Here is a 10,362-nt window from a genome sequence, read left to right as displayed (position 1 = left end):
TCATAGCTCCTTGAAAGTGGAGTCGCAGGTAGATAGGATAGTGAAGAAGGCGTTTCGCATGCTTTCCTTTATTGGTCAGAGTATTGAGTACAGGAGTTGGAAGGTCATGTTGGAATTGTACCAGCCTCCACCACATCCTCTGGCAGCTCATTCCATACACGTACCATCATCTGCATGAAAAAGTTGCCCTTTAGGTCTCTTTTATATCTTTCCCCTCTCACCTTAAACCTATGCCCTCAAGTTCTGGACTCCCCGACCCCAGAGAAAAGACTTTGCCTATTTATCCTATCCATGCCCCTCATTATTTTATAAACTTCTATAAGGTCACCCCTCAGCCTCCGACGCTCCAGGGAAAACAGCCCCAGCCTGTTCAGCCTCTCCCTGTAGCTCAGCTCCTCCAACCCTGGCAACATCCTTGTAAATCTTTTCTGAACCCTTTCAAGTTTCACAACATCTTTCCGATAGGAAGGAGACCAGAATTGCACGCAATATTCCAACAGTGGCCTAACCAATGTCCTGTACAAGATGGGAATTGGTGAAAGTGGAAATTTGATGTAGAGAAGGAAGAAGGTGGCTTTTGTCTCCAATATTTCATTTGGTTTTTTTTGGTATGTGGGCATTTATGGCTTGACTTTAATTGCTCTTAAACTGAATAACTTGCTAGACCAATACAGATATTAGATTTTCATTCATTCAGAACATGTGGGCATTGCTGTTCGGGCTAGCATTTATTACTTTTCCCTAATTGCCCTTGGGAATGTGGTGGTGTACTGCCTTTTTGAACCACTAAATCCACTAGATGTAGGTATATCCATAATGACACAAGGGGGAGAATTCCAAGGTTTTGACCCAGCAACATTAAAGGAACAGTGAAATATTTCCAAGTCAGGATAATGCGCAGTTAGGAGGTGAGCTTGCACATGACGGTGTTCCCATGTGTTTTCTGCTCTTGTCTTTCAAGTTTGTAATGTCATGGGTTTTGAAGGTGCTGTCTAAGGAGCCTTGGTAAATTTTTGCAATGCATCTTGAAAGTTTTACGCACTGCTACTACTACGCTATAGTGGTGCAGGGAGTGGATGCCTGTGGATGTGATGCCAATCAAATGGGCAGGTTTGTCCTGGATGGTGTCAAGCTTCTCAAGTGTTGTTGGAGCTGTACCAATCCAGGCAAGTGGGAAGTATTCTTGCAGGACCAGCAGATGTCTTACCATCAGACCCTGCCAGCCAGATCCAAGGTTTCTCCCCAGATCATTGCGCTGTCAGGTATTTGGAGGAATGTCCAGCAGTGAAGAAAGAAGGCAAATGACCAATTGCATTCACCTCTGATCCAGGATCATGCAGTAGTACTCTCACTATTGCGTTTGACACATTTCCCACTTGCTCTCATCCACCCCTTCTCAACATTAATAAACCTCTCCGCTGCTGACTCACTTGCCCACTCCATCTCCCCACCTGCATCAAATGTTACAGGTGTGCCACACACTTTCATCTTACTTAATACTGCCTTTCTCTCATTCCAGGAGGATAACAGCGCACTGTAGTACAGAAAGACTCAAGCCAGGTGGTAGGCTCTCGGACATTTAGCTTCTCCGCCTTGATATGTATAGCCCTGGGTGGCTGACTGTGTCCAAACCCTTGACTGATGTTGGGGACTGCCCTTGACTTACTACATTGAAACCCTAATGGAAGGCTATGCGTCATGACAACTTCAGAATGCTGACAAAAATGACAAGATTCCTGACTTTGTGTCTGTGCTAAATAGCAAGGCAAAACAGAAGTGATATGGGCAATGCATAGCAGGGATACTGTCATGTAGCATCCAGGTAGGATCAAAGTGAATGAACTCTAAGAGAGCAAGCAAAGAACTCATGGACCAGTCCATGCGCTGCGTTTGTGCCCCTGAGTGTGCAGTGTCCTTTCTGCTGCCTCACAATGACAGTTGCTGGTGCAGCCTGAAGTGCAGTATTGAATTACAGAAGCATTCTATAAGTCAACTGAAGATCTGCCATGAGGGTTCTGACAGGTTGGCACAATTTGGATGCCAATGTCTGAGCAGGTGTTCTACTTGTGGCTACACATTGGGCATGCTCTGAGATGTTTGTGCCTGTTGTCCAAAATGAAGATGCTTTGGAGTAAACAGTGACCTGAAATCACTAGGTATCTGATCTGATTTACATGTGAGAACTCTGAAGCTGTCTAGCTTGTTCAACATGTTTAGTAAGATAGGAAGATGAATATTAATGATGCAATTTGTAACATTAATAAGGTGCTTAACATACTATAATCCCCTTAATTGGCAACTCACTGGCATGTGGGGTGGTCGGCCCAGTGTGGTGGTCTCAGCATGGCCCTTCATGGCGCTTTTGGCCTGATTGTCCAGCAGACCCTGGACGCAGGAGTCATTAATTGAACTATGATGAACATTTAGGTTTTTTTTTCCTTATTTATGACTTCTGTCATTAATTTAGGTGCCAATGGTATAGTGACTTATAAAACTTACTTTTTTTTGTAAAAATTGACATGACAGTAAATTGCTTTTCTATTCTATTCACTAATGCCCAACCAGAATCTTACCTAGCCACTTGGCAAATGCATAAAAGATGCAGCATTTCACGTGGTCTCTATATGTATAACAGACCAGGATTAATGCCATGTTTTTCATGACACTTGTGAGTGTGCAGGCTTTGCCTCATTGACATATCAGATTGTGAAATCTGCCTTTCTGCTGTGATCATAAATTAAAGCTGTTGGGTAAAATGCCAAACTGAAACAGCTGTCACAGCGAAGATTAGAACAGGGAGAATATTGGATTTAAATCCTGTACTTAATCATTTCTGTTGTTGATTACTGAATATCTTGTTTTCTTTGGGGGGGGAGTGGTATAAATGCTCAAATTTATTAACAACGTCTGAAGAATAGTAAATTATATTTTGTCTTTTCTGAGTTTTCTTCTAGCTGTATGTTTAGATTTGTGAAATGCCACACATCTAAATCTAGACATTTTCACTTTCAAACTTTTGCACTTGAATGCTTAATTTTCCTTGCCACTCTGTTTACAAATTCCTGGCTTTTGTTTGCAAAGCTGTAGCGAAATACTCAAATAAGCACTGCAGAAGATCAAATTCCAGATTTTGAAATTCTATTACTGAGTTATTTCACAAGATCTTCGTAGCAATCAGCTGAATATTATGTCTCAGGGATGGTGTCATTATTTGCTTGAAATTGTGGAATTAGGAATAAAGTTGGAGCATTTAAAATGAATATTGGCCTGCATGAAAACCATAGCAGTAGAGGAAAGAATGCCAAAGGCTTTGAAGAGAAGCACTGGATTAACAAGAATCGAAGCTAACAGAATCCCAAACCCATTAAAATGTAGGGAATATCACTGCTAGAAATAAATGGCAGAATTTACCCATTTTCATTTAAAATATTTTGTTGAGTGACATTCTTAGCACCCAATTCTCCGTGGCTTATAGAGGCTCTTCTCGAACAATCTTCTACTGTTCACTTCATTAATTAATGTAGGGAGTGGACTGTAGCAGTTCAAAGGGGTACGGACAATAAATGCAGCCAGCGATGCCCAGGTCCCACAGAAGAATAACAAAAAGCAATGGGGCCCTTCAGCGTGGGATTCCTTGATCGTAAAGGTGGTTGCGTTCTCCATTGCAGGGACCTAATAGCTCTCACACCACTGACATGATATTTACAAAGTCCAGCTGCACACTGTTTCAGATGCTGCGACCCATCAGAATGGCCCTACAGATTGTGCTGCTCAACCGCTTTGCGAACAGGAATCTGGAGCTTCAAGAAACAAGGCAGTAGCAGCCTAATTGACAATGCTTGATGTGGTGCATTTTAAACATAATGCACTGGAGTCAGAAATCCAGGGAGGTCTTGGGGAGTACAGAATACATCTGCTGGTGGCAAATGCACAACATTGCGATTGGGATGTCATATAGGTATCATGCATAGATAATGAGAGGCTATGGAGAATAGCATAAGAAAACTCTCTTTAGCTCACAGAGTAAACCACTCCATCAAATTCATTGAAATTTAGACTTAGCCCTTTTTTGATAAAACTCAGCCCTCAGTCTTCCAAAGTCCCAGAAATGTGTTAAAGAAAAATATTTAAATAGTTGAGTTGTGAACTGTTCATTTACTTTTAAGATGAAAAGGAATTTGAATCAAAGAGTTAATTAACATTTCTAACTCGATGTAAAATTAATAAGTCTCATGCTGCATTGGGGAAGAGACTAAGGAAAGCCACTCTTTGAGATCAGGTTATAGGATTTGCTATAAAATCAATAAATATCACAAATAGACAACAGTTCTGTATCGTCTACAGAGAGAGATTGCCACTGAATGTGGGAAGGTGTCAGTTTCTAATTGAAGATATGCATCCTCCAATCCTCCATGTATTCTGCGAGAGTTGTTATGGTATGGTCTGTGGGAGGAAAATAATTAGAACAGTCTTTACTGCAAGTGGCTGATGTAACAAACTGAGAAGTGCCTGGAGATGGTGCTCCAAGTTTCTATTAAGTGAAGGAGGTAATATAGTAACCCATTGGAAGGTGCCACAATCTACTAAAATGGACCATAATCTTGTAGGAGAAAGTGAGGTCTGCAGATGCTGGAGATCAAAGTTGAAACTTTTTAAGTGAAGGAGGTAATATAGTAACCCATTGGAAGGTGCCACAATCTACTAAAATGGACCATAATCTTGTAGGGGCAGCAATAGGTGAAAAGCATAAAAGGAGAACGTTCTTCTCCATGCTTTGAACTATAACTTCTTTACAAAAAGAAAACAGCATTTGGTCAATCGTGCTTTTCAACATTTGCTACAGTAAAAGTCTTAAAATGTGAAATCTTGATGTGTCATTCTTTCAGGTTGCACCTGAAAGTTCAAATTCCTTTTTTTTAAATATTATTGGTATCCGTGGAGATCGTAATAAATGGCAACTCTTGGAATAGTGACAAATGAGGAAGGATTTCAGACACACAGCAAAGAGCAGGCCCCATGGAAATCAGTCATGAGAGGAAGATGGATTATTTGAAATATGAGACATAAAAGAAGGAGTGACTTGAACATGAGGGAAAGGGGAATGGATTGGGTTGCTCTGTTTAATTCTGTTAAGAGTGGGTGGCATTACTCTTCTTGTTTTATTTTCCTCTATCCGTCACACTTAAATGATTCAGTATACTTTGTCATTAGGCCAGTTAACCTTTACCATTTATGGTTTTGGTCAGAGATCAGCTGGGACTATTCTGTGGCATTTTTAATGAATTTGTATGATGGATGGGACAGCATTGGACATTTAATACATGTTCAGCAAATTACTTAATGGTAGCTTATTTTCTAACATTTCTCAGTATGAGATGCTATTTGAATATTGAACGTCAATAAAAAAAGTTTGTTTACTCATGTTTTAGTCATCAGTTTCAGTTCATCAGCATTTATCTCAAATCCTATTTGCTGCTTTCAATCCAGTTTGAACAAAATTTCAGAATAAATTTTATAAATAAATCTTTCGCTGGTATAAAATGTTATCCTACCAACCTGATGTACGACTAGTAGATTCACTGGGGCAAATCCAGCCTTGGACAGAAGCCAACCTCAGTCTTTGATCTACATTTCATATCTGAATGCCAGTGTGATGATCTGATGCAATCACACTGCTGTCATTGTACATCTCCTAGACCTCTATATTTACATAGTTATGAAACATATTTATGGCTAATCGTTATATTGTTATTTATAGAGATAACCTTTTGTTGTTTTAATCTCTTTGGATAGAGTGCCAACTGATGGCATGAATCTGATATAATGGAAATGCTTTCTTTTTGTGGTAAATGTCAGACTGTAATGATTGCATGACTGTATACCTGACTGTGTCTGTGTAAAATATAAATTATACAGTGAAAATTATTTGTGGTTCTTGAGGACATCAGCATTATTTGTGCTATGTCAAAAATAATACAACAACATAATCTAGGTGGACCAACATATTCCATATACAGTAGTTGGCATTTCATTCAATGGCACTATTACATCATTCCTTACTTTAAGGACAAAGCAAATTTTAATTTATATTATAACAACTGTAACTTCTTAATGTGACTTTTTATTTTAGATTCTATAGTTTATTTAGAGGATACCATGAATGCAGAAGTGTAAAGGGAAGGTGTGATAGATGCAGGGACTATTTCTATATAAACTTTCTTATCTGAATAATCTATAAAACTCTTCGCAGAATCACTTTGCTGTTAAATATTCATAGTTACTTATTGCAATGCCTTTCATGTGACAACTGTAATTTAGAAAGGATGGAAGGATCCTTGAGGGGTCCAGTGACAATTTACTAGACTGGTTCCAGGGATAAGAAATGGTGGTTATGCATTATGCCAGAAAAGCTGGGAATAGGGATTAATGGAAGTTTTGATAGAGATGTTAATTAATTCCTGCAACTAGATGATTTTCTTAGTGCAGTGTGTTGAGGAAAATTATGTGAAGAGAAAGAACTAATGAATAATCCTGTTATAAAAACTTTTAGGGAAATTTTAACAGGATAGAATTTTCCATTAGATTTGAACATAATGTAACACAATCCAAACCTAGGGCTATAAACCCAAACAAAGGAATTTATTAGTTCTGGTCAGTTTTGGAGTTGGAGGTAGTCAGCGATGGTTCACTAGATTGATTCTGAATATGGAAAAGTTGAATAGATTGGGCTTCTACTCATTGGAGTTTAGAACAAGAGGCGACCTTACTGAAACATGTAAGATTCCTAATGGGGCTTGACATGGTAGATGGAGAGGGACTGTTTCCTCTGGGTGGAGTCTGGGCATATTCTCAGAGTAAGGAGCAAGGAGTTGTCCACTTAATATAGCGATGCGGAGGAATTTGTTGTCTCAAAGAGTAGTGAATTTGTAGAATTCTCTACCACAGAAGGCTGGGTCATTAAGTGTATTCAGAGCTGGGATAGTTAGATTTTAATCTGTAAGGGGGATTACATGTTATGGGGATAAGGCAGGAAAATAGAGTTGATGATTACCAGATCGATGGTAATTGAATAGCTTACTTGTGCTCTTATGTCTTGTTGTCCTTGAAGGACAAGTTGGCATTTAAAATCCATTTAAATGTACAACAAGCAATGGTTAGTATTCAAAGAAATAGTGCATTATTTACAGTAAACATACACTCCTTCAAGACCCAAGAACAAAAAGGGAAAAGTCAGTTAACTGTGACTAACAAAAGAAACTAAAGATGATATTAGATAAAATGAAGCAGCTTATAAAATTACTAAAAATATAGTAAGCCTGAGGATTGGAAGCATTTTAGAATTCAGTGAAGATGAACCTAGAAACTGATAAAGAGAAGTTGGCTATGTATATAAACTAGCAAGCCACATACAAAGAAAAAGGCTCTAAACATTTCTACAAGTATGATAAAGGGAAAAAAAAATCAAAGACAAATGTGCATCCATTACAGACACAAACAGGAGAATTTATAAGGGGAAATAAGAAAACAGTTTAAATGGGAACAAACGACCTAAAATCCAGAAATGAGGTGAGAGTGACAGATCTTGACATCAAGACTGTAACTGACCAAGCGTGGCATCAATAAGCTCTAGCAAAACTAAAGTCAATAGGAATCGGGGAAAAACAATCACCGATTGAAGTCATATTTGGTGGATAGGAAGATGGTTGTGATTGTTGGAAATCAGTCATCTCAGCTCCAGGATGTCTCTTCACCAACTCCTCAGGGTTGTGTTCTCAAGCCAATTTTCTCTGTTTGCTTCATAATCAACTGACTCCTATTATAAGGTCATAAGTGGCCATATTTGTTGATGATTGCACAATGTTCAGCACCATTCATGACTCCTCAGACATTTAAGGCAGTCCATACCCAAATGAAACTAGACCTGGACAACATACAGGCCTGGGCTGACTAGGAAGATGTAAGGTTCAAACTACACAAGTGCCAGATAAATACAATCTGTAGCATGACAAAACCTAACAATCATTGCTTGACATTCAATGTGACATTACCATTACAGAAATCCCCATTATCAACAACATGATGTTACCATCCACCAGGTCAGAGGCTAGGAATGCTGCAGTAAAACCTCACCTCCTGACCAGAACCTGTCCACCATCAAGAAGACACAGCATAGGAGTGTGATGGAATGCTCCCCATTTGCTTGGTTGAGAGCAGCTCTAATGGCATTAAAACTTAACAACATTTAGGATAAAGCAGATCAGTTGATCCTGAAACATCCACTCTCCCACCACTGACACACAGTAGCAAGAATGAGTGCCATCCATAAAATGCATTGCAGAAATTCTCAAAGGATCCTGAGATAACTCTTTTCAAAGCCATGGCCAATATCATCTCGAATGACAAGGGCAGCAGATACATGGGAACACCAGCATCTGCAAGTTCCCCTCAAAGCCATTCATCATCCTGACTTGGAAATTACATGGTAATTTCTTCAGTATTGCTGGATCAAAATCTTTCCGTAATAGCATTGTGGGTCTACCTAGAGGTAACGGTTTGCAGTGGTTCAAGAAGGAAGCACACCATCACTTGTTCAAGGGAATAAATGCTGCCAGCCAGTACAGTCCACATCCCTGTCTGAATTCAAAGAAAGTAACTTTCAAAATGCTTAAAGGACTATATAAGATCAATGCAGAAAGAATGTTTCCTCTGTCTGTTGGATGTTTCCTCTGCCTCAGAGAAAGGGACAAGCCATTTAACACTTCACACAGACAATAGTGCATCTTTGGAATTCTGTACCACAGAAAGCTGTGGAAACTCAATTATCAAGTATGTTCAAAACCGAAGTCAATAGATTTCAGGTTACTGATGACTTCCAAGGATATGGGATAGTGTAAAATGGAATTGAGATAGATCAGCCGTGATATAGTTGAAAAACAGAGCAGGTTTAAGGGTTTGACTGGCCTAATCGTATTCTTATATTCCAACGATCAAGGCAGGTTTAGTTGAGAAAGCTAGATAAAGAAAGAATGCTTCCATTAGGTTTAAGGTTTTGGGCAAAAGATGCACAAAGGTGTGTGTAAGAAGCATTTTCTAATGAAGTGATTGATAATTTTTTTGAATGGAGTGATTGATAATGACCTGGTACTCTCTGCCTAAAGGGATGATGAATGATTTCTAAAGGACATTAGTTGTGAACTTGAAGAAAATATATGGGGTTATGGGGATGGAGAGGGAAAATATGACTTATTTAATTGTTCTGCAGAAAGCTGGCAAGTAATCAATGGTCCAAATTAACTCTTTCTGTGCCTTAATAACTCCTATAACACTACTGTGCAACTGCACATAGGCAAAGATTTATAGAATGTTAAACTATTGAAGAATCAGCCAGCAATTTGGTCATATGTCCTTTCTCTATAGTCAATTCATTAACAAGTGTGAGGTGCTGCATTTTGGGAAAGCAAATCTTAGCAGGACTTATACACTTAATGGTAAAGTCCTAGGGAGTGCTGCTGAACAGAGACCTTGGAGTGCAGGTTCATAGCTCCTTGAAAATGGAGTCGCAGATAGATAGGATAGTGAAGAAGGCGTTTGGTATGCTTTCCTTTATTGGTCAGAGTATTGAGTATAGGAGTTGGGAGGTCATGTTGCGGCTCTGGTCTCCTTCCTATTGGAAAGATATTGTGAAACTTGAAAGGGTTTAGAAAAGATTGTTGCCAGAGTTGGAGGATTTGAGCTATAGGGAATGATTGAATAAGCTAGGGCTGTTTTCCCTGGAGTGTCGGAGGCTCTTATAGAGGTTTATAAGATCATAAGGGGCATGGATAGGATGAATAGATAAAGTCTTTTCCCTGAGGTGGGAGAGTCCAGAACTAGAGGGCTTAGGTTTTGGGTGAGAGGGGAAAGATATAAAAGAGACCTAAGGGGCAAACTTTTCATGAAGAGGATGGTACATGTGTGGAATGAGCTGCAAGAGGAAGTGGTGGAGGCTGGTACAATTGCAACATTTAAAAGGCATTTGGATGGGTATATGAATAGGAAGGGTTTGGAGGGATATTGGCCAGGTGCGGACATGCGGGACTAGATTGGGTTGGGATATCTGGTTGGCAAAAGGGTCTGTTTCTGTGCTATGCATCTCTATGACTCTATGACTCTAAGTGGTAGTGGTTATTCATCAGTTAGATAACATCTTTTTTTGGAACTGAAATTGCACAGGAAACTTTGAAGTCAGGTCTGATCTGAATACAACAATGGTATTATTCTCTGACAGCACACTCTAAGTTCATTTTGTTGAACATTGGACTTCTGCTCAAAACAACAAAACAATTTACAGACACAAAATAAAACAATGTCAGAATCACAATA

At 39.2% G+C, this 10,362-nt stretch overlaps 1 protein-coding gene across 1 annotated transcript in view; it reads right to left on the bottom strand.

The window, feature by feature from the left end:
* cacna2d3a (calcium channel, voltage-dependent, alpha 2/delta subunit 3a) overlaps positions 1–10,362 on the bottom strand; it is a 645,952-nt gene that overhangs the window by 215,038 nt on the left and 420,552 nt on the right. The window lies entirely within an intron of this gene.

This window comes from Chiloscyllium plagiosum, chromosome 18, assembly GCF_004010195.1.
Source record: "Chiloscyllium plagiosum isolate BGI_BamShark_2017 chromosome 18, ASM401019v2, whole genome shotgun sequence".
Lineage (NCBI taxonomy): Eukaryota > Metazoa > Chordata > Chondrichthyes > Orectolobiformes > Hemiscylliidae > Chiloscyllium > Chiloscyllium plagiosum.
The sequence above is the reverse complement of the archived record's forward strand: the minus strand, read 5'-3'. Positions and strand labels throughout refer to the sequence as shown.